At 41.6% G+C, this 22980-nt stretch overlaps 1 long non-coding RNA gene across 1 annotated transcript in view; it reads left to right on the forward strand.

Annotated features, from left to right (window-relative positions):
- The window catches only part of LOC309545211, a 288066-nt gene extending 280116 nt beyond the window's left edge, over positions 1 to 7950 (forward strand). Inside the window, exon 3 of the long non-coding RNA XR_014224883.1 lies at positions 7937 to 7950. This is a non-coding gene — a long non-coding RNA (uncharacterized lncRNA). The remainder of the gene's footprint in view (positions 1 to 7936) is intronic.
- The last annotated feature ends 15030 nt before the right edge of the window (positions 7951 to 22980 follow it).

A 22980-nucleotide genomic window follows, 5' to 3' on the forward strand; every position in this document is an offset into this window, starting at 1 on the left:
GAACTTGTGTATAGTGGTACTGTGCACAAGTTCTGATGTTTTCCCTGCCTCCAAAACCCCCCAAAAAATGCCAGCAAAAACACACCTGGGCATTTTTTTTTTTTTTGACACTAGCGTTTTTTTGGCATTTTTTGGGGTTCTTTTGAGGCAGGCAAAACATCTGAACATGTGTATAGGGGGTATATATAGGCATATATGTCTGAATATATACCCCTAGACATATATAGGTGTGATAGTAGCAGAAATATATTACTGTAAATGATTTCATTAGCGCAAGCATTTATTTCTGCTACTATCACACCTATATATGTCTAGGGGTATATATTCAGACATATATGTCTATATATACCCCCTATACATATTTTCAGATGTCATGTCTGACATCAAACATGTCCTCAAAAAAGCACTGGCAGTGGCAGCCCCTGCAGCATAAAAAATGCTTGCTGGTGAGAAGCCACATACCTGTCCCGAAGCAACTCAGAGAAATGATCATTTCTCTATAGCGGTCACCCTGCTATGGAAGGGTTTTGTCACCCTGCCATAGCAGTCACTGTCAGTTAACCCTACACTACACTACGGTCCCCTTACACTTAACACTTTCCCTACAGAAACTACATTTTTGAAGCTAACTTAAGTGTAAAGGAGCACTCTAACTACACTAGATATCCCTTTCCTCACACTAATAAATAGCTAAATGACACTTTTAAAGTAAAATTAACAGAACTGCTTCCACTCTCTTCCATGTCCAGTATAACAATGCTGGGAATATGGCGGGGGCGATCTTATATACTGGGGGGCGTATTCACTAATGATTGGTCTAGGGACCCCCTAGTCACTCCAATCACATTCCTAGCATTCTCCTGCCCTCTCAATTGGCTTTTGCTAATGGTTCTGGTCCAATCACGGGCTTTTAAAGCCCATTTCCTGAAGCATTGCATTTTGGGCGGTTCTGGTTGCCGAATTCCGAACTTTTTGGGCAAAAAGTTCTAAATTCGGCCGAACCTCGAACACCCAATGTTGGGTGGTGGACCCGAACCGTTCGATCATCCTTATTGTCTACCAGTACCCCCCAGGTCCCTTTCCATCCTAGACTCACCCAGAGGTTCCCCCCCCCCCTAGTGAGTAGCTTGCTTTCTGGTTTCTGGCACCCAGGTGCATTACTTTACATTTTTCAACATTAAACCTCACCCGCCATGTAGTTGCCCACCCAATAATATTGTTCAGGTCCGCTTGTAAGGTTTCCACATCCTGCCCAGAAGATATTGGCATGCTTAGTTTAGTATCATACACAAATACTGAGATTTTACTCGATATCCCCTCCTCTAGATCATTTATGAATAAATTAAACAGGATTGGCCCCAGGACAGAACCCTGGGGGACCCCACATTCCACACCCGCCAAATCCGAGTACTCCCCATTAATCATCACCATTTGCAACCTCCCCTGGCTGTATGGCTGAATTTGCATCAGACATCGCATGTGATTTGCAGAGCAGTGCGTTCCGAATCACGTGCGATGTCTGTCATCGCATATATGTGAACCAGGACTTACATTTAATGAAGTGACTGAAAAGCGTGAGGATAGATAAACAGGTTTAATTTGTATACAAACTTTTTTATTGAGGGAAAATTGGTGGTGCAAGAGAGAAATACATAACTGCATTACAGATAATGGTATATCATGTTAATCATAACACAGATATTTACATAAACAGTATTGAAAAAATACAAAATCGGTCTTAGTGCAAAAGATATAAAACTGTATCAGGGGTGTAAATGTATGATTAATAAAGTTATACTAATGAGAATATCATTACATATTCAAATACATATAGGTTTTAAAGGTGGGGGCCGTCCATAGATTTGACACAGCAGGTGATGGGCAGCAGCAAAGCAGAACATTTCCATTTTTTTCCTACATTCCTCTGTTGGAGGCTCATTCACACCAGGTTAGGCGACCTCCTTTTTTCCGCACTAAACAAGTACATGTTACCACTACAGCACATGGAAAACAATTGTTTTCTGAGAGGTGAATACCAGCACTGGATCTGTGACAGGCACTCATCAAGAGTGATGGCTAAGTCTGCCCTCGCCACCCTCCTCCTCCATTCACAGAAGCTTCCATGAATTAAAAGCCCTCTATTAATGGAGGAGGTGGACCTTTCATTCATCTGCCTGTCCTCCATTTATGGATTGTTTTTTATTTATAGAAGTTATAGTACAGCTTCTATGAATGGAGGGGCCATGTTTTTTCACAGGTGTGTGAGGACCACTTCCAGCTTAAGGCCCCTTTCACACTAGCGGAACGTTTAGATGCGCCTGTCAGTTTTTCAGGTGGATCTGAACGGACGCCCCATGCATCTCTATGGGGCAGCGGATGTCAGTGAAGATCCTGTCCGTCCAATCCGGACGGATGGAAACCCTATTTTCCATCCATCTGGCGGATCAGATAAGATGGGATCGGATGAGAACGGACCGCCTGTCTGATTCCCCCATAGAGGACAGCGGCAGAGTTGTATAAAGTACTTGAAACCCATACTTGAGTAAAAGTACAAGTGCTCGATCAAAAAGTGACTTGAGTAGAAGTGGAAGTGCTTGATCAAAAAGTGACTTGAGTAGAAGTACTAAAGTATTCAACATTTTTTTGTACTTAAGTACTGCAAGTAGTTTTTTTTAAAAATTTGCTACTCAAGTACTGAAAGTAAAAGTACCAGTAGTTTTGAAAAAAAAATTGCTACTCAAGTACTGAAAGTAAAAGTACAAGTACTGTGTTATGTAGTTATTAAAGAAAGAAGTCAAAAGTTTGAACATCATATTGTTTTTTATTATTTCAAATGCAGCTTTTATTTATACATACAGTAGCATTTATTTTCGTATGCGGTGATAATACACATGTTTTGAGCTTCATGAAACCTGCCATCTACTGTTCTGGCAGTGGTAATTTTTATAATAGTAACGAGTAACTATGCAGCACAAAAAAGAAAATATCGGAGTAGAAGTATTGAAATCATCGAGAAAATGTAGTGAAGTAAAAGTGGAAGTAGGAGAAAAAAATTCTACTCTAGGAAAGTACAGATACCGCCTTTCGGTACTTAAGTACAGTAGTGAAGTAGTTCTACTTAGTTACTATACATCTCTGGACAGCGGGGACCTGACAGCTCCGTCTCCGCACACAGAGCGGAGACGGAGCTGCCATCCACCTGCTCATCGGGGGATCGTCGGATTGATCCCCCGCTGAGAAAAACGGAGTTCGCCAACGGAGCGGATAGTGTGAAAGGGGCCTAACACTTTACAGAAACACATATATACACAAGATATACTGTATGTTTGACAGGGGCCTAATAAAAAAAATAAAAAAATGAATGCGTTCAGGCCCTTAAACCACCATATTATTTCAATCCTACTAATGACACCTGTGCCATTATGTTCCAGCTGCATGGGCTGCTTTAGTGAGCTACATTAAGAGCCCCTTCACACCAAGGTGGTCCATTGCAGTGCAGAACTAAAATCAGTCCATGTTAACCAGAAAGTGGTGCAAGTGTGCTAAACTAAAATGTACCCAGTTTATGTCACAGTACATGCTGGCATTCATGGTTCCCTCAATGAACTGTAGCTCCCCAATGTCGGCAGCACTTATGCAGCCCCAGACCATGATACTCCCATGGTCTGGGGCAGCAAGTGGAGTGGTGCTCTGGAAGCACCGTGAAAAAGTGAGTGTATAGTTGTAAGAGCTTTTTAAAGAAATAAACCTTTTATAAGGATTAAGCACTATGTCCAGTGATTCTTCTTTTCATGTCCGGATGGATGGGAGCATCGCTGCTTGAGGCAGGAGAGCCCAAACTCTGTGGCTGAGCTTATCCGCTCAGGGAGCGCACCTAGTCCTAAATCACAGGACAAAAGCTGCCTCTGACCAAGTGTAAAAAGGGTGGTCAGAGTCTACGGTGAGACTACACATGGATGGTGGAGGGTGCGCATTAGCACGCATTGAACTATAAGCATTGTGGGACTTTACAACAAGCATTACTGCACCGATTTATTTACAACAACCATTTTAATTATGTTGTGTGGATGTTTTTTTTGGCACATATATGCATGGATAAGTTTTGCATGCGTGGACTGGATTTAAGCATTTATAATTTTTTTATGTTATGAATTCAAAAGCTATATGATAGGTGGTTTTTGAAATCACAGATTTTCTGGTGGATTATATTAAGGCTTTATTGAGAATGTTTAAAATATAACTAGGAGGATGTACACAGTGAAGAGCGGCACTTATTAGGTTGTTTATTGTATCTCAGCACAGATATATATGAGAGTGTGCAAGGTGTAGGCGATTGAGAAAAACACATATTATTAAATCAATTTACATAATTGCTTCAAAATATTTATTTTCTATAAGCATACAAGCTGCTCGCAAGAACTCACTCTAATATCAGTATATACAGTCAGGGCTTTTTTTCAGCGGGAACGTGGGGGAACGCAGTTCCGGCACCTCCTGAACTGAATGTATGTAATGGCAAGGGGTGCTGGGGTGTGCTGGAGGGTCTATTGATGCTGGCTGCTGGGGAATCTATTGTTTGCGGAGGAAGGAGGTCTATTGTTTCTGGGAAGGTCTTCTGTTGCTTGTGTGGGTCTCTTTTGTTGCTGGGGGGTCAGTTTTTGCTTGGAGGGATTTACTGTTGAGGGAGTGGTACTTGTTGCTGGCCGTTGAGGAATCTATTGTTGCTGGAGTGGATCTGTTTTTGCAGGGGGTTCGATTGTTGCTCGGGGGGTGTTTTGTTATTTGTGGGTGATCTATTGTTGCTGGTGGTGGGTCTTATGTTGCAGGGGGTCAATCGTTGCTGAGAGGGATCTTCTATTGAGGAAGGGGTCTGATGTTGCTGGCTGCTGAAGGGTCTATTAATGCTGGCTATTGGGAGTCTATTGTTGCTGGGCTGGAACTATTGTCACTGGGGTGTCCATTGTTGCTAGATTTATTTTACTGCCTTTCTTGTTATCATGAACAAATTCCATACAGATTACTTAGCACCACAAAATGATACTTGGTTCTATATTCTCTAAAAAGGGTGGTATTGGGAGGTGGGTAAGGGATGGAACCAAGGAACGGTGCTCGGAGGTGGGTAGGGGGTGGAGTTAAGGGGGACTCAGAAGGGAGGAGTTCCTGCACCTATTCTCTGAGAAAAAAAGCCCTGTATACAGTATGTTAGAATCAGGTCATTCAGGCACCAGGTTGTTAGACTATTTCCCAGCCCAGGTGCCCATTGCAGACTTCTGTTGTCATGTATGGTTGGCAGATATGGAACCCCGCCATGCTATCCCCCTGGTTCTCCATAGCACCTACCCCTCTCACCTTGCCAGGTGCTACTTACTTTGCAAGGCCCTGAAGGTTCCATGGTTTCAGGCTAGGATTTTGAGAAACCATCCTTGTACTTGAGACCTATTTAATATGAGGTCCCAGGTAATCAGGCACCTGCCAAAACTTAAGGTGGGCTTTTCACACCGCTGCATGGTCAGCCCTCTTCTCAGCAGGCCACCACCAGCTCATCAGTCCAGTATATTATGGGAATGTGCCACTTTTTCCAGTGGCCCTACTGTGCCCAAACTTACTTCACATGCTGACACTCGAAATGCAAGACATCTCACACACAGCTCAGTCACACTTTTCCTCAAAAACCAGTCTGGGGGGGGGGGGGGGTGGGGGGTTTGTTTTTATGTTTGGAGAACTTGGATAGAGTTAAGGGAACTGAGTGGTATACTCCAAAAACAGAAACTCTGTACCTTTTGAGGACAGCAAACTCTTTCTGTAATGCTGAAGCAGAAGTCCTTGCATATAGCAAACTGTGGACTTGGCTTGTAACAGAAGCAGTTAGAAGCTGGTTTGTTTTTTTAGAGCACCAAGTCCCTTTACAAAGAACTAGATAGACTGAGCTCCTCTATAGTGGAAGCAGTTAAAGCACACATGCTTATTTCTTTAGAGCACTAAGTGCATAGTCCCTTCATAAGGAATTATTTAAACTAACCTCTTCAGAACACAAGTCAATGTCCCCTTTAGCAACCACATGACTGACAAGAGGGGTGGCAGCAGCCCAACCATCCTTAAGAACTCCCCCCACCCCCCGCCATGCTATCCCCCTGGTTCTCCATAGCACCTACCCCTCTCACCTTGCAGAGCTCCCCCTGCCCCAAAGCACCAGGGGGGTGGGGCCGCTCACTCATCCCTCCCCTTTCCTGGCCTGCCGGGCTGCATGCTTGGATAAGGGTCTCGTATGGATTGTGGGGGGGGGGCATTTTTTCGGCGTGGGGCTCCCCTCAAAATCCATTCCAGACCCAAAGGGCCTGGTTTGGAACCTGGGGGGGAACCCCACGTCGTTTTTTTTCCCATTTTGGTGTGGAGTTCCCCCTCAAGATTCTCAGAGCGCAAGTCGCACCACAAGTCGGATCATCCTGATCCGACTTGTGATGCGACTTCAATTCACATCAATGGGCTGAAAGCCATATCAATGATCGCTCCTAGGCAACCATTGATTTTGAATGGAGGCAGAAAAAACGCTGCTAAAAGCCGACGTGGCCAAACGTGCAATAACGCCAATGGAAAAAGCTACTAAAAGCACATTTTTACAGCTGCTTTTTCCTGGCGTTAGAAGTGGCTCTGCAGCTCGTTTTTTCTGATGTCCTGTGTGCATGGGGCCTTAGCAGACAGCTTCTCAGTCAACTTTCTCAGCATCCAGGCCCTCAAGTCACCCAACTGAGGCCTCACGAACAGCAAGATAATGGCAGTGTTGCCCTGGAGGTCAGCAAGCCCCCAAGGCTGGACTAATCCTCTCCAGGAAAAGACACAGAGCTCAGCGTCCCAAAGAATATATACAGCTTCCCAGCAGTTTTCAGGGGCCTGCTCCCTGGGATTGGCCAGGGCTGTATAAATATTCATACTGCCATTTGCATAACTGCACACCTATGTTCCAGAGTGTGCTACTTTTCTCTGGAAAGCAGAGGGAGTAAACAGACTAGCAGTAGTGAAGAACACTGAACTGACCTAACTAATCAGCTCATTAAAAACATTAAGCACAGCTACATTTACCTGACCTAGCAATTGCAGCCACACTGATTACAATGTGACCAGCTGAATTTATGAAAAACACAGCTCCACAGAACACAGTCTAAATCTGAGCCAGCACTAAATCTGTCTATATAATCCTAGCACATATCTAAGAGGGTGCTACACCTATGTTCCAGTTTAAGCTTGTGCCATGATCGCTGCCCCAGGTTTTCTGTTTCAGGGTGGCTCCATTCTTTTGCAGTGTCCTATGGAGCCATCTTTGCATACAGAGACTAGAAATGTGTCTCTCTACACTGTATGCATCAGAGGAAACATTCAGCCCCAATGCCTAGGCTGGCAAAGCATGCCCCTGATAATCCATCTTCCTCCTAGGGACTGATAAAACTGCACTGTTCACTGGTAAACATTTCGTCCGAGAACAGGAAGTTTAGTGAAGTAGCACTGAAAGAGCAATAGCCAGTAGCATTGAAAGTTGTAAGCTGCAAGTGCTGGGGTAAGAAATGTAACAAATGTATTTGGCTATTTTTTTATATTGTACACAATGTGTTAAGCTAAAAAAAAAAAAAACACTTAAGGTTCAATATTTTTTTAGCTTATTAAAATTTTAAAAATTACTTTTTGATAGTATGAATGATCGATCAATCAATCAATACATATATTTTAAATAAGAAACCTAAAAATGTATTCCTATAAATGCACTTTGGAGGATGAACCAAGAATTTGGCTGATATTTGTAGCTGTCCATTAACTACATATCAATCCAATCCAGGTCAAATCTCAGACTTGGTGAATCAATTTCTATATCTCTTTGCAGGATCCAGAGCAGACACTCTTATAAGGAATTCTGCTGTTGTTGCTTCCTTCTCTTGCTTGCGGCAAGGTGTCATCTTAAATGAAATGCTTCATAACATCTCTCCAAGACAAATTTTAGCTTGCTTGCCACCCTGTTTAATTAAATGCTTAATTAAATGTCTAACAAGCGAAAATGTACTGTCAAAAAAATATGATAAAATAGCAGCAGGGTCAAAAAAACATACACGCGCTGTCAATAACTGCCGCTTGTTGTAAAAATCTAGGTATGGAATTCATGGAGAGTTCTCAGAGTTAGGAGATAACAAAAGGGGAGTAGAGTGAAGGGCGGAATTTGATTTTTAGGGTGATTTAATATAGTAGTGCAGTCACTGTGGCAGCTCAGTGTTATAAAAAGACACAGCAAATACACATATTCTGACATAATAATAATATTCAAAGCAATGCAACATTTTATGTACAAATGGGAAGAAATTAATATAGAGAAATACATTTATTTATAGCATACTCTTTATTTGCTTTTTTTTTGGATACATATAAAAAACTTTAATATCAATGTTTTTTAGCCAGCAGATGGTGCACCCAGCTCCTTTTTATGTGTTTGTTTATCTCTCTTTACAGCAGGTTAAAAATGACTGAAAAAAGTGACATCACATATCACAGTCTTCCCACCCAGGTTTTCTCCAGGTCTGATTGAAAAAATGATCCACCAAAGGTTCAAAATAATTTAGGTATGCCATGATCTAATGTACTATGACCTGTAGATAGGGGTTCTCTGACACGTGCAAAGGGTTCCGCTGGCGTAAAAAGGTTTAGAAAGGTTGCTTTACTAGATAGCTTAGTCTAAAATTTCATTCAGACATGTGGACCCTTAAGGTGTAACTGTGGCCATTCAAGGTCTTACTTACTCTTAACAAGCAGCTAATGAGCTTTATAACAAGCCCTCACTGACCAATGAAGTTACAGACACTCTGGAGGAATTAATCTTCAAACTCACAGGAGAGGCTGGGAAGTTACTTAAGTCAGATCCCTAAGCAGCTATATCTCCTTCTGCTCCATCCTCTTAGAGCTCCTATTTTCTATTAGCATTAGAGATTAGAAAGATTGAAGGCTGCTGGGAGGGGAGAGCAGGGTAAGCTGAGTTGCTGAATCACCAATGGTCGTGGGTGCAGGGTGAGCTGAGCTGTTCATTTACTGCTGAGAGAGCAGGGTAAGCTATGCTGCGGTGCCACTGGTGGGAGGAGAAGCAGGGGGAGATGAGCTGCTGAGTTACCTCTGGAAGGAGGAGTTGGGATTGCTGAGCTGCTGAGCTAGCTCTGGAAGGAGGAGCAAGGAGAGCTGAGTTGCTGAGTCACTGTGTTGCTGTTGGGAGAAAGAGTAAGCTTATTTTCCGGGAAAAAGTTGGACGACTTAAAAGCATATGTAAAAATTCCAATGCCCAGTCAGACACCACTATTTTGTCTCTTTTGCTAACCCATGGTTATCTGAGAATTTTTTTTTTCATGTAATTAATTTTCTTTTGCAAAGCAAATATTTTATATATACAAACCCAAATCCAAAAAAGTTGGGACACCGTACAAATTGTGAGTAAAAAAGGAATGGACTGATTTACAAATCTCATAATCTTATATTTTATTCGCAATATAATATAGATAACATATCAAATGTTGAAAGTGAGACATTTTGAAATGTCATGCCAAATATTGGCTCATTTTGGATTTCATGAGAGCTACACATTCCAAAAAAGTTGGGACAGGTAGCAATAAGAGGCCGGAAAAGTTAAAGGTACATATAAGGAACAGCTGAAGGACCAATTTGCAATTTATTAGGTCAATTGACAACATGATTGGGTATAAAAAGAGCCTCTTAGAGTGGCAGTGTCTCTCAGAAGTCAAGATGGGTAGAAAATCACCAATTCCCCGAATGCTGCGGCGAAAAATAGTAGAGCAATATCAGAAAAGAGTTTCTCAGAGAAAAATTGCAAAGAGTTTGGAGTTATCATCATCTACAGTGCATAATATCATCCAAAGATTCAGAGAATCTGGAACAATCTCTGTGAGTAAGGGTCAAGGCCAGAAAACCATACTGGATGCCCGTGATCTTCAGGCCCTTAGACGGCACTGCATCACATACAGGAAATGCTACTGTAATGTAGGGATGATCGAACGGTTCGGGTCGACCATACGCCCCCCAGTATATAACATAGCCCCGCCAAATCTCTAGCATTGTAATACAGGGGCTGTGGAAGTGGTTCTGTTACTCCTGCTTCAAAGTGTCATTTAGCAATTATTAGTGTGAGGAAAGGGATATCTAGTGTAGTTAGGATACTATTTCCACTATTGTTAGATTCAAAAATATAGTTTCTGTAGGGAAAGTGTTAAGTGTCAGGGTGACCATAGAGTAGTGTAGAGTTAACTGACTCTGACTGCTATGGCAGGGTGACAAAACTCTTCCATGTCAGGGTGACCGCCATAGAAAAAAGATTGTTTCTATTAGAATTGCAGTAGAACAGGATAGTGGCTTCGCTACTTTCACACCTGGCCGATTTTGTAGCAGGCGTTTATTGGGCTTTTTTGTGGACGTGTTTGGAGGCAGGCATGACATCTGAACTTCTGTGTAGGGGTATATATACACACACACATGTATGTATATATACACATACACATATATAGGTGTGAAAGTAGCAGAACCCTATGCCTGCGCTAATGAAATAATTAGCAGGCATAGGACTTCGCTCCTATCACACCTATATGTGTGTATGTGTATAAATACATATATGTGTGTGTGTATATATACCCCTATACAGAAGTTCAGATGTTATGCCTGCCTCCAAAGACGCCCAAAAAATGCCCAAAAAAATGCCTGCAACAACACACCTGGGCGTTTTTGTAGCAGGCGTTTTTTTGGGCATTTTTTGGGCGTCTTTGGAGGCAGGCATAACATCAGAAATTCTGTGTAGGGGTATATATACACATACACATATATGTATTTATACACATGCACATATATAGGTGTGAAAGTAGCAGAACCCTATGCCTGCGCTAATGAAATAATTAGCAGGCATAGGGCTACGCTCCTATCACACCTATATGTGTGTATGTGTATAAATACATATAAGTGTGTGTGTATGTATACCCCTATACAGAAGTTCAGATGTTATGCCTGCCTCCAAAGACGCCCAAAAAAATGCCTGCTACAAAAACGCCCAGGTGTGTTGCTGTGGCAAAGTGGAGTCCTGTCTCAGTTGACGTCCGTCGAGGAGGAAACGCGTCAGAGAGGAGCGCCGCAACGTCACGATCCATCGCTGCAGACCGCACTGCAGGCGGCCTCGGCTCACCAACATCTCCCTCCAGGTATTTCATGTCATTGATGCCAAACACAAGGCGACACACTGTAAGTGCATACTTTTTTCTTTAATAAACTATTGTTGGAAGTAATACACTATCAGCGGTTTCTTTTTTATGGCCACCGGGGGGACTACATCCAAAGGACCAGAGTTTCAAAGATCCATCTATCCCAGGGAACATGGCAAGCTGCTAATGTAGACATCATTCACCCTCTCATGCCCGCAATTATGTGCCATCTGGTAAGAGGCTGACCTAATTTTCTTTGTGAAAGAATCTGGTGGATGTTTCTATTTTTCCTGGCATCATTTTGGATCTTGATAACACACACACCCTTGTGTTATTCCTATCTGGTAAGGGGCATATCCGATCACGGTGGAGGCTTCACTGTTCACATCTATTTTGGATTTTGCACTTTTGGATTTTTTTTTTCACATGCATGTCAGTCTGAACATGTTTTTGGACATTCATTTTTCACTTGTGGACTCACTTTTTTGACTGTTAGATTGTTTATCACTTTGTTTTCAAACCTAATTTGTTTATCTAATTTGTGGAAAGGTTTGTCTTCTCATACCATCACCATTTTTGTTGATTTGTCAATATATGTAGATATTAGACACACCTTTAAACAGTTTAGCGCACCTGATACACCATTTTTCACTATATATTAATTTTCTAAGGTTGCAGCTTTTCTGTTTTTCCAGCGCACTTTTTTTCTTATCACATAAGACACAAACATATCTCTCCACCGTTGATTGGGGATAATACCCCCAAAAAGAAAGGAATACTATCTCACCATTTGGATCATGAATAAAAGCACTGCCACGATCAGCGTCCCACGGCACTCCGGCGACACTGACCACCGCTAGTGCCTGCCTCTCCATATACCCCTCCTGCCGTGCCAGACGTGGTGATGTCACCATGCGTCGCGGACGCCGCAGAGGACGCCACTCTCACAATCGGTCAGATCACCACCTACAAAGGAATAGGCAGTCTGTTCCTGGGTGATACACCTGGGATAGCTGCAGCTATCATAATGAATTAGACATATTATAGAGGCAGTCTCAGTACATAGGAGCCATCTAGTGGACAATTAGCAAAAAAACATTAGTGAGTTACTGAAACCATATAGAAAATCTCCATATAAGACTAAAAAATATTAATTATTAAAGAAAAAAATACAAAAAAATAGGGGGGAAGGGTAGTGGCAAAGTCAAAAGAGGTAGAAATGGAGGTCCTAAAAAAAATGCGCCCAAAGGTGTAAAGGACCAACCAAGTCGAAAAGACCTGAGTCATTTATTCCACCACTGACAAAAGAAACCATTCTCCTCCTGTAGTTCCAAAGGCCAACTCGAGCATGCTAAAAATCAGATAAATCACAAAAACAAAGGAAGGATTGAAAATACATTACTCCCATGTAGAAATAGAAATAGCAAAGAAACTCAAGAAAATATTTCTTGGGTTACTAAAGATGCTAAATTATCTCAAATACAATACATTAGTTATGGCAAGTACAATTATCCAAAAAGTTTTTATTGATATCAATATCTGCGCACTACTGAAGAAAGGGGAGCTGAAGATGAGATAGAATGAAGTAAAGTTATAAATAAGATTTGAAACTAATAGATTCATTCAACTCAGGGAATTTAGTTGCTTGTAGGGAAAAGATCAATTTTGTTTCACGTTGAAAGACGGTCAAACTCCCCTCCCCTTTCGTGAATTGGTGCATGCTCTAAGGCAAAAAAGTAAATAAAGGATAAATCTAATTTGTGATATAATCCCACAAGTCGACTAATTGGGGTTTCAAGTAGTTTTTTGGAAATAAGTGACACATGACCTCGAATCCCCTGGAAAAAGGCCCATTTGGTTTTACCAACATAAAAAGCCCCACAGTCACATTGCATAAGGTACACTATACAAACAGTTTGGCAATTGGCATAAAACCATGGAGTGTAAGATCCTCCATTAAGAAAGGTGACTGTGGTGGCATTGGATAGGAAAGGGCAAAAATTGCACCTACTACAAGGTGCAGTGCTTCTTTTCCTTTAAAAAAATGTTTCTTGGTTGCAGACATGATGACTTTGCACCAAGTGATCTTTCAGAGATCTGGATCTCTTGAAAGTAATTTGTTGACCAATGTATTTGGATACAGTGGTATCAGCTTGCAAAAGATACCTATATTTGCTTATTATTTGACGTGTGGTCTGGTAATCATCCATAAATTTTGTACTAGTACTCTGGTACTAGTAGAGTTGGTTTTCATTTTGGATTCATGTATCAATTGTGATCTATTAGTATACTTAAATCAATTATAAGCTCCTTTTAAACAAGATTTGCTATATCCTCTTTGTTGGAGACGATTTTGTAAGGCTTTGGCCTCTCTTTCAAAATCTAGTTGGTACAGTTGCGTTTTAACCTCAAATATTGACTATAGGGGATGTTAGAAATTAAAGATTAGGGATGTGAACTGGTTGCATGAATAATTATATCGCCTGCTTAGGGCTTACGAATTAAGGATGATCCAATGTTGCCATCATTGTCAATATAGATAACGAAATCTAAAAATGAAATGGATATTTGATCCTAGTTCATAGTTAATTTGAGATTATAGTCGTTATTGATCATCTTTGATAAGAATTGTTGGAGTTCATGTTGGGTTCCTCCTCAAATTAATAAGATGTCATTGATAAAACAATGCCAAGTAATTATTTTATTTAAGTCTTGTTGTAAGTCATCCCTAGAGAAAAGATTTCACTCCCACCCCCCCAGGTACAGGTTGGCATAGGATGGGGAACATCATGTCCCCATTGCTACCCCCTGCACCTGGAGGTAGTGGGAGCCGCAAAATATAAAAATGTTGTGGGTCAGAATAAAATATAATAGATCTAAAACAAATTGATTATATTTATGGGTTAATTGTCCCCATTCGGACAAAAAAAAAAAAAAATCAACAGTTTGAATTCCTTGGTTGTGTGGAATAGAATTGTACAGAGCTTCAACATCAACTGCAACCAACCATGCATCTTTTGATACAGGCATTCCTAGAGTTTGACGTAGATCAATAATATCATGAATGTAGGAGTTAAGAGAAGTCACATGGGGATGTAACTAATTGTCTCCTAATTGGCTTGCATTTTTTCAGTAAGACATCCACATCCTGAAATTATGGGTCAACTTTGGGGGGGGGGGGGGGGGTGGCTCTGATTTTTGGATTTTTGTGAATCTTGGGTGAGGCATATAAAGTTGGAGTTTTAGGATGTTTCACATTTAATAGAGACCAGGTGTTTTTGCCAATAATACCTAAATGATGTGCTTGGCCTATTAGAGTATTGAACTCTATCTGGGTGGAATTTCCCCAGCTTGCTGGTATTTATTTGTACCATGTGCAATTTTTAAGAATATAATTTACCATCAACTCATACTGCAACAAGTCCATAACCACAATGTTTCCCCCTTTGTCAGAGGTTTTGATAATAATTTGTATTTTCTGTTCTAGTGACATAATGGCATTGCGTTGAGAATGATTTAAATTATGTGTCAACATACATTTCCAATCTGTATTAATAATTTCATTACAGACTTGTTGTGTGAAAGCCCAAATGTTGGGATTTGCCTGCAAAACAGGTAAGGATCGAGATGCTGGTTTGTAATTTGAAGGAGGGGAAAGACAGCAAGAGAATCAAGCTATGTTTCCTCCATACCACTCAAACTACCTTCTTCCCACAGTTCCATGAGGTCGCTAAGTGCTCTCATATTCTGAATGGGTACATTTTTAATGACTTGATCTGAGAAGTGGAATTACTTTTATCAAACATCACCTTATACATTAGCCCATGTGCGAAAAAATTAACATCTTTAACCATATCAAATTGATCCACACCCTGAGTCAGACAAAAGGTCAGGCCCAGGCTGATGACATGGATTTATTACTTCATGGACACAAATGTATTACTTCAAACTGATTTTGGTTGGAGGAGAATTCAGAGTTTAAAAATTAGGATTGGAGTTTTTTTTCTCCAAAAATAGGTGCAGGGCGTGGTTCATCTGGTGGAACTTGTGAATTTGTGGTTACAACATTGCTTACCTTAGTAGTAGTATTCTGAGTGTTGGAAGCCACCGATGAAAAAGCTGAACCCAAACCACCAGTGAGATTAGATCAGGGGTCTTCAAACTATGGCCCTCCAGTTGTTCAGGAAATACAGTTCCCATCATGCCTAGTCATGTATGTGAATGTCAGAGTTTTACAATGCCTCATGGGATGTGTAGTTCTGCAGCAGCTGGAGGGCCGTAGTTTGAGGATACCTGGATTAGAGGAAGAATAAAAAGATGGTACCCCATTGGAAAGTGATGTTTTGATGATGGATTAGATTTAGGTGTAGGAAAATGCACGTTGTCCCCATCACCTTTTCGTCTTTTAGAGCTATTAGAGTTAGAAGGATCTCGTGAAGAACCTGCTAATGTAGAGGAAACAGAAGAAAAATTAGAATAATTATTGGAATCGTTGTAGTCACCATCATGAGTAACAGAAGTATTATTTTTCCCATATACAGTACATGTAGTTTGAAAATGTATAAAAATGTTAAAAGGGAAAATAAAATTTAAACAAACTATTATGGTTTCTCTACCAAGGAAACCTACACTGTAGATGTACTGTATGTTGGTTTTTGTTACTCAAAACTGAAAGTCATTTTGGAAGAAGAAATGTATGTGTTTAGGTGGGTTTAAATGGGGCAATTTGTTTTGAGTTGCCTCTGAGGATTATGGAAGCTACTTTCAATTATCTTTGATCTGTTCTTGTGCCAAAAAAAAGGTCCCTTGATAAGCTGGCTACATGATTTTATATACTGTAAAGGACGTGGCGTATTGTAAGAATTGCTTGTTTGTTGCCAACATATTGTAACAATTGTCCATTTGGTGCACAAGTTATATACATTTACCTGCATTTGTTACAGTTTTCCGTTTAGTTTTCAATTTATTGTAACAATTGTAAAAATTGCTTTTGTTGCCTGTGCATTGTCAGGGATGTTTGTTACTTGCCCATATGTTTTAAAAATCTCTCTTTTGTTGGTCGCATATTTTAGCAATTGCCTGCAGGATGAATCCGACTTCTTCGGGGTCTTTGCATGCCCCAATGCATGGGATGTGTGACATTTAAAAAAAAACGAACGAGTCACATGATACCGGGGAGGGAAAATGGCTAATTGGGCCCAATTTGGACATATTTACTTAGGGGTGTACTCACTTTTGTTGCCAGCGGTTTAGAAATTAATGGTTGTGTGTTGAGTTATTTTGAAGGGACCTCAAATTTACACTGTTATACAAGCTGTACACTCACTACTTTACATTGTAGCAAAGTATCATTTCTTCAGTGTTGTCACATGAAAAGATATAATAAAATATTTACAAAAATGTGAGGGCTGTACTCACATTTATGAGATACTGTATGTTATTTCATATAGTCCAAACCTAAATATATCAAGTCCTGGAAACAAAGTGCAAGAAGTGCTTTCATCAAAAGTGCTACAGTGTTCCAATTCTTCTGTCTGTCGTGCTCCCCTCCTATGTGCCCTCACTCACCAACTTTAAGGCTAGATTGCCCCTATTGATAGTGATAAACTACACTGATGTTGCTGTTCCTCCAGCTCCTCTGCTCCTCTTGATGAAATGGCAGGTTGAGATGGTGTTTTGTTGTCTCATGTAAAGAGGATTGAAAGATCTCTATTTTTTATTAAGAAAAGGTTAAAGGTCATATATGAAATTTACACTCACAAATAATCTGTGTTAAAAGGCATGTATTGCCGGTTCAGAACCAACACCATAGTGTGTGTTCCAACGACCAGATGTGACGTCACTAGAAGTTCTCGTCTAACGCATTTCACGCTTTGTGGGAGTGTATTTTGTTTGTGAGTTTTATATAAGGATAGCGCTGGGAATTGCCCATAGACGATTGCAAAAACTTGTTTGTTTGTTGTTTCTTAAAATAACAAATATGCTATACTTACCTGCTCTGTGCAATGGTTTTGCACAGAGCAGTCCTGATCCTCCTTTTCTGAGGTCCCCCACGGCGCTCCTGGCTCCATCCCACCACCAACTGCCCCCATAGCAAATACATAGAGATTAGGGCTTGGCCCCACCCTCCCGCCCCCTTGTCACTGGCTCTGATTGACAGCAGTGGGAACCAATGGCTGCTGTATCTGAGCAAATCAGGAGCAAGGGACTCGGGAGAGCCTCGGCTCTCCTGCACATCACTGGATCAAGATCAGGCTCAGGTATGTATTTAGGGGGGCAGAGGGAGGAGCTGCATAGAGTAGGTAAAAAAACTTTCTGCCTTTACAATTACTTTCAGCTCTCATAAAAAATTGAATAACTTGTTTGGATTTCCACCCTAGTTAAAAAAAATGGAAGAAAAGAAGGTAAGCTAAAACTGTTTTAAAGAATTTGTAAAGCATTGTAATTTGTAAAGATACTGAGCAAAGTGAAATATTTCAAAATAATTACCAAATGGAAATTTCTTACTAGCCTAATTCTACAAGAATTGTTGCACTCCAATTTTATTTAAGTTTTTTTTTTTTTTAATCAGCACAAGGGACAGTGTCCCTTGTGTAGGTGGCTGCTGTCATTGTTGAAATCTTCATTTCTCTGCCCCCTTACCCAACCATGGTAATCTTCTGGTGCTGCAGGGGTTAATACTGGTGCTGGACCTGCCAAAGGCACTGTTTAAGAGTTCCAACAATGCCCACTCAACCCCCCCCCCCCAGCTCCATTCATATGAGCCGTACTACAGCTTTCATGAATGCAAAACGCTTTATGAATGGAGGAGGCAGACCTTTCCTTCATCTGACTGTCCTCTATTCATATATTGATTTTCATTGATGGAAGCTATAGTACAGTTTCTATGAACAGGGATGAACAGGGGGGTGGGGGGAGATAAAAGACTGGGCATAGTCAGCACAATTGCTGACTATTAACTAAACGTAGGCTATTAAAAAAAAAATCAACTCCTCCCCTCCCCCACCCCATTGGATGATTTCTTCTCACTTCTCGCTTTAAAATGTCCTCTTCAATTCTGTCTCAGTGACAATGGGCACCAAGACAAATAGAAGGTTGAATTTCCCCAGCAGGGACACAGACAGCAATAAAACGGGACACGAGTCTAATCCTTCCCTACTCAAAACTCTAAAAATGCCATCTCTACACTTTTACTTGAAAACCTATATATGATGATGGGTCAAAAAAATCTATTTAAGAAGGTAAAGTGTCTGCTTTTAATTAAATCCAAATTCCAGGATAACCAAATATTGTCTAAATGCCAGAGACATGTGTATTCTTAACTAAATCTTGGTGTATTTCTTCCAGTAATCCAATATAAAACTATACCTCTGCGCAGGAGCTTCCTATAATGAAGACCGGCACTGCTGCTCTCTTTCCTTGAAACCAAAATGAAACAAATCACCGCTCTGAAAACAATCAGCTGAGCCAGATGGATCCCGAGCAGCTGTGGCAGTCCTGTAGGAATGGGTGCTCACCAAGGTCCGTGACCTGAGGAATCCATGTAAATGAAGAAGAAAGTGGCACTTCCAGACCCAGGAACTTGGAAACTTGAGTTTATTTCTTCAAATCATAGGTACAACATCAGACAAGACCACAAGACAGACTGGACAGCAGACGCGTTTCACACCTTGTGCTTATTCACAGTGTTGGTCATGTAACCTAAAAAAAGTAATTAGTTATAGTTACTAGTTACTTCTCCCAAAAAGTAACTGAGTTAGTGACTGAGTTACAGCAGTAGAAAAGTAACTAATTACCAGGGAAAGTAACTATTGCGTTACTTTAAAAAAATATTAAAATATTTCAAATAACTTATATGCCCCTTGTATGCGTGGTATTTGGTTAGTGGTACCTGCGTGGTATTTGCTGAGAGTGGCATTGTGTTACCTGCGTGGTAAACTGCTGGTGTATACGGTGGGTGGGTAGGTGTATTTGGGGGTCAGTGGGTGTATAGGGAGGGTGGGTAGGTGTATATAGGGGTCAGTGGGTATATAGGGTGGGTAGATAGGTGTATTAGGTGTATATAGGGGTCAGTGGGTGTATAGAGTGGGTGGGTAGGTGTATATAGGGGTCAGTGGGTGTATACGGTGGGTGGGTAGGTGTATATAGGGGTCAGTGGGTGTATAGGGAGGGTGGGTAGGTGTATATAGGGGTCAGTGGGTGTATACGGTGGGTGAGTAGGTGTATATAGGGGTCAGTGGGTGTATAGGGTGGGTGGGTAGGTGTATATAGAGGTCAGTGGGTGTATAGAGTGGGTGGGTAGGTGTATATAGGGGGTCAGTGGGTGTATACGGTGGGTGAGTAGGTGTATATAGGGGTCAGTGGGTGTATAGGGTGGGTGGGCAGGTGTATATAGAGGTCAGTGGGTGTATAGAGTGGGTGGGTAGGTGTATATAGGGGTCAGTGGGTGTATAGGGTGGGTGGGTAGGTGTATATAGGGGTCAGTGGGTGTATAGGGTGGGTGGGTAGGTGTATATAGAGGTCAGTGGGTGTATAGAGTGGGTGGGTAGGTGTATATAGGGGTCAGTGGGTGTATAGGGAGGGTGGGTAGGTGTATAGAGTGGGTCAGTGGGTGTATAGGGAGGGTGGGTAGGTGTATAGAGTGGGTGGGTAGGTGTATATAGGGGTCAGTGGGTGTATAGAGTGGGTGGGTAGGTGTATTTAGGGGTCAGTGGGTAGGTGTATATAGGGGTCAGTGGGTGTATAGGGTGGGTAGGTAGGTGTATATAGGGGTCAGTGGGTAGGTGTATATAGGGGTCAGTGGGTAGGTGTATAGAGTGGTATGTATAGAGGGTGGGTAGGTGTATAGAGTGGGTGGGTAGGTGTATATAGGGGTCAGTGGGTGTATAGAGTGGGTGGGTAGGTGTATTTAGGGGTCAGTGGGTAGGTGTATATAGGGGTCAGTGGGTGTATAGGGTGGGTGGGTAGGTGTATATAGGGGTCAGTGGGTGTATAGGGAGGGTGGGTAGTTGTATATAGGGGTCAATGGGTGTATAGGGTGGGTAGGTGGTGGCTGGTGGTGGTGTGGTGCACTGTGGGGGTCTGAGTCCTCCTGTCTTGACTGTCTGTTACTGAGTTTTTTTTGTTTTGGTACCTGTTGTGCTGCTGGTGGAGATGCTGGCTGCCTGGCTGCTGGTGGCCAGCCCAGCACACTGAGGTCTGTCTGGCTGCGTCCTCCTCCTCCAGGCCTGTGCTGCTGCTTCTCTCTCTCTCATTGCCTAAGGCCAGTGCTGCGGACAGCGCTGGCCTCGGTCATAGAGGAGAGGAGGAATTACAGTACTGCCATCTAGTGGCGGTAGATGTAATTGCGGTAACGCAGCCATAGTAATTTCAACTGCATTACCTTGACGGGACGAGTAGTCAGTTAGATTACTCGTTACCCTCTAAAGTAACTGCGTTAAGTAACGCTGTTTACTTTAACGCAGTTACTTCCATCACTGCTTATTCATTGCAGATGAATAAGCACAAGGTGTGAAACGCGTCTGCTGTCCAGTCTGTCTTGTGGTCTTGTCTGATGTTGTACCTATGTTGGACCTGGGTCTGGAAGTGCCACTTTCTTCTTCATTTACATGCTCTCTTTCCTTGTGCAAGGTGACTGGTCTTGTCTCCGCCCCTCCTGTATTTTTCCGCAGGCCGTCTGTAGTTGGTGCAGCCTGCAGGGCCCCTCCCACAGCTCTACTCTCTGCACAGGCTATGTACAGCACAGTGATGATGTCTCCGCTACTTTTACAAGGTGATATCTGGGTTTGAAAGGGCGCTTGGTGTACACACAGTGGATTTCTATCCTTTGTGGCTACTGATAAATATATTTAAATCATTTTTTTATGTCTAGAGTTCAGCTTTAATGTGGCAGAACTATATAATTCTATCTAAAGGAAAGTTTTTTTTTCTAAAATTATACTTAGCACATACAGCACCAGATGTAAGTATATAAATTATATACTGTACATTCTTAAAGATCAACTCCAAAAAAAAAACATTCCCCTCTGGGTGATCTCTGTACATTGCAAGGATTTTTACAAACTTTGTTGCAGATTCCTACCTTTAGTTATTCGGTAGGAATCCCTGTGTGTTTGTCTGTGTCCATGTGCATAAGTGAGTCTAACGGGAGTGGTTTCATAATTATCAAACAGCTGCTGTACCTGCAGGGCTTTAATAAGGAAAATACTGGGCCTGCATCCCTTTAGATGTGATTTTCTATTGGGAGTATCTCACCAAAAAGGACATTTTTGTTGCAGGCGATGCCAGAAATCTGACTTGTATCTTAGTGTAGACCAGTGGTATTGAATTAAAATTCATAAAGGTCCAGTCAGTAAAATATTATTCCAGCAGAGGTCCGAATCGCATTTTTGTGCGATGACCGCCCTGTATCCTCACAACCAATCATCTGCTTGTTAACTTGGGTAGCCCCCGCCCTCTGTCTGTAGCTTTCCTGCCTCCAGATGTTGGCTCTGTGAGAATGGCCGTGGGCAGAACGACTCTAAAGGGTAGGACTGCAGGGGTTCGGATGAGACATTAGCTGGGTCCGGATCCGGACCGCGGTCTGGCATTTAGTGATGCCTGGTGTAGACTTTTGTCAATTTCAGTGAGCCAATCACACAAGCAGGAAATGATGTTTCTGGGGTGTGGTCAGTACATTCTGTGTACAGAACAGCTCCAGGAAGCCATATTGCTTTGCATTTCATGGAAAATGACAGCGCTCAAATTGAAAAGGAAAGGTGATTTTTAAAAACATTCAATTGCTATATGACTTGTGTCGCAATTGTTTATGCTATATTATTATTATTCTTTTATTTGCAATTTTTTTCCCCATGAAAGTGGATTTACCTTTTAGCTTCACAATGTCATTGCCCTTCCATATACTTTAAATAAAATAACGCTCTAATAACCATAACAAAGATGAAGTCTTATTTGTATAGCTGGCATATAAATGCAGCTTGTGACCTCTATCAGTAAATCTCTGGCCTTTTTATGGTGTAATCCTGCATGGTATTGCTGTGTGTGGAGGAAAGATGTCGTCTCTCCTCGTTGTTTTGCATTTAGATTGTAGTGTGATGCCCTTCCTAATGGATCTATTTTCCTCCTGCAGTTAGCTTTACCAGTCTACCTAGGATAAGTAGGAATATTTCTAGATTGTAAGCTCAAATGAACAGGGCCCTCTGATTCCTCCTGTATTGAATTGTATTGTAACTGTATTGTCTTCCCTCATATTGTAAAGCGCTGCGCAAACTGTTGACGCTATAGAAATCCTGTATAATAATAATATTGTATGATAATACTATGATATATTTTATAAAAGAAATGTATAATTTATAAATATAAAAATGTTTTAAACATCTGTATGATATCTTTTTAGCAAGCTATATGTGAAATCATGCATACGGATACGTCAGTTGGTACTTAACCACTTACCGACCGACCGCCCGCCACAGTTTTACGACGGTCTTTGACGCTAAATACCGGGGTTATGGCAGCATATAGCTGCCATAACCCCGGTATTTTTTAAAATGGCCGGCAATCGGCTTTTAGATAAGGGTGGTCCCAGCGGCGGATTCAAGATGGTCTTCACTCGACTTGCCTAGCAACCGGTTTAACTACTTGCCTACTGTGCACTTAAACCCCCTTTCCCATCCAGACCAATTTTTAGCTTTCAGCGCTCTCACACTTTGACTGACAATTGCGCGGTCATGCTACACTGTACCCATATGAAATTTTTATCATT

Source organism: Pelophylax lessonae (assembly GCF_965119305.1).
Source record: "Pelophylax lessonae genome assembly, chromosome: 2".
In the NCBI taxonomy this organism is placed as follows: domain Eukaryota; kingdom Metazoa; phylum Chordata; class Amphibia; order Anura; family Ranidae; genus Pelophylax; species Pelophylax lessonae.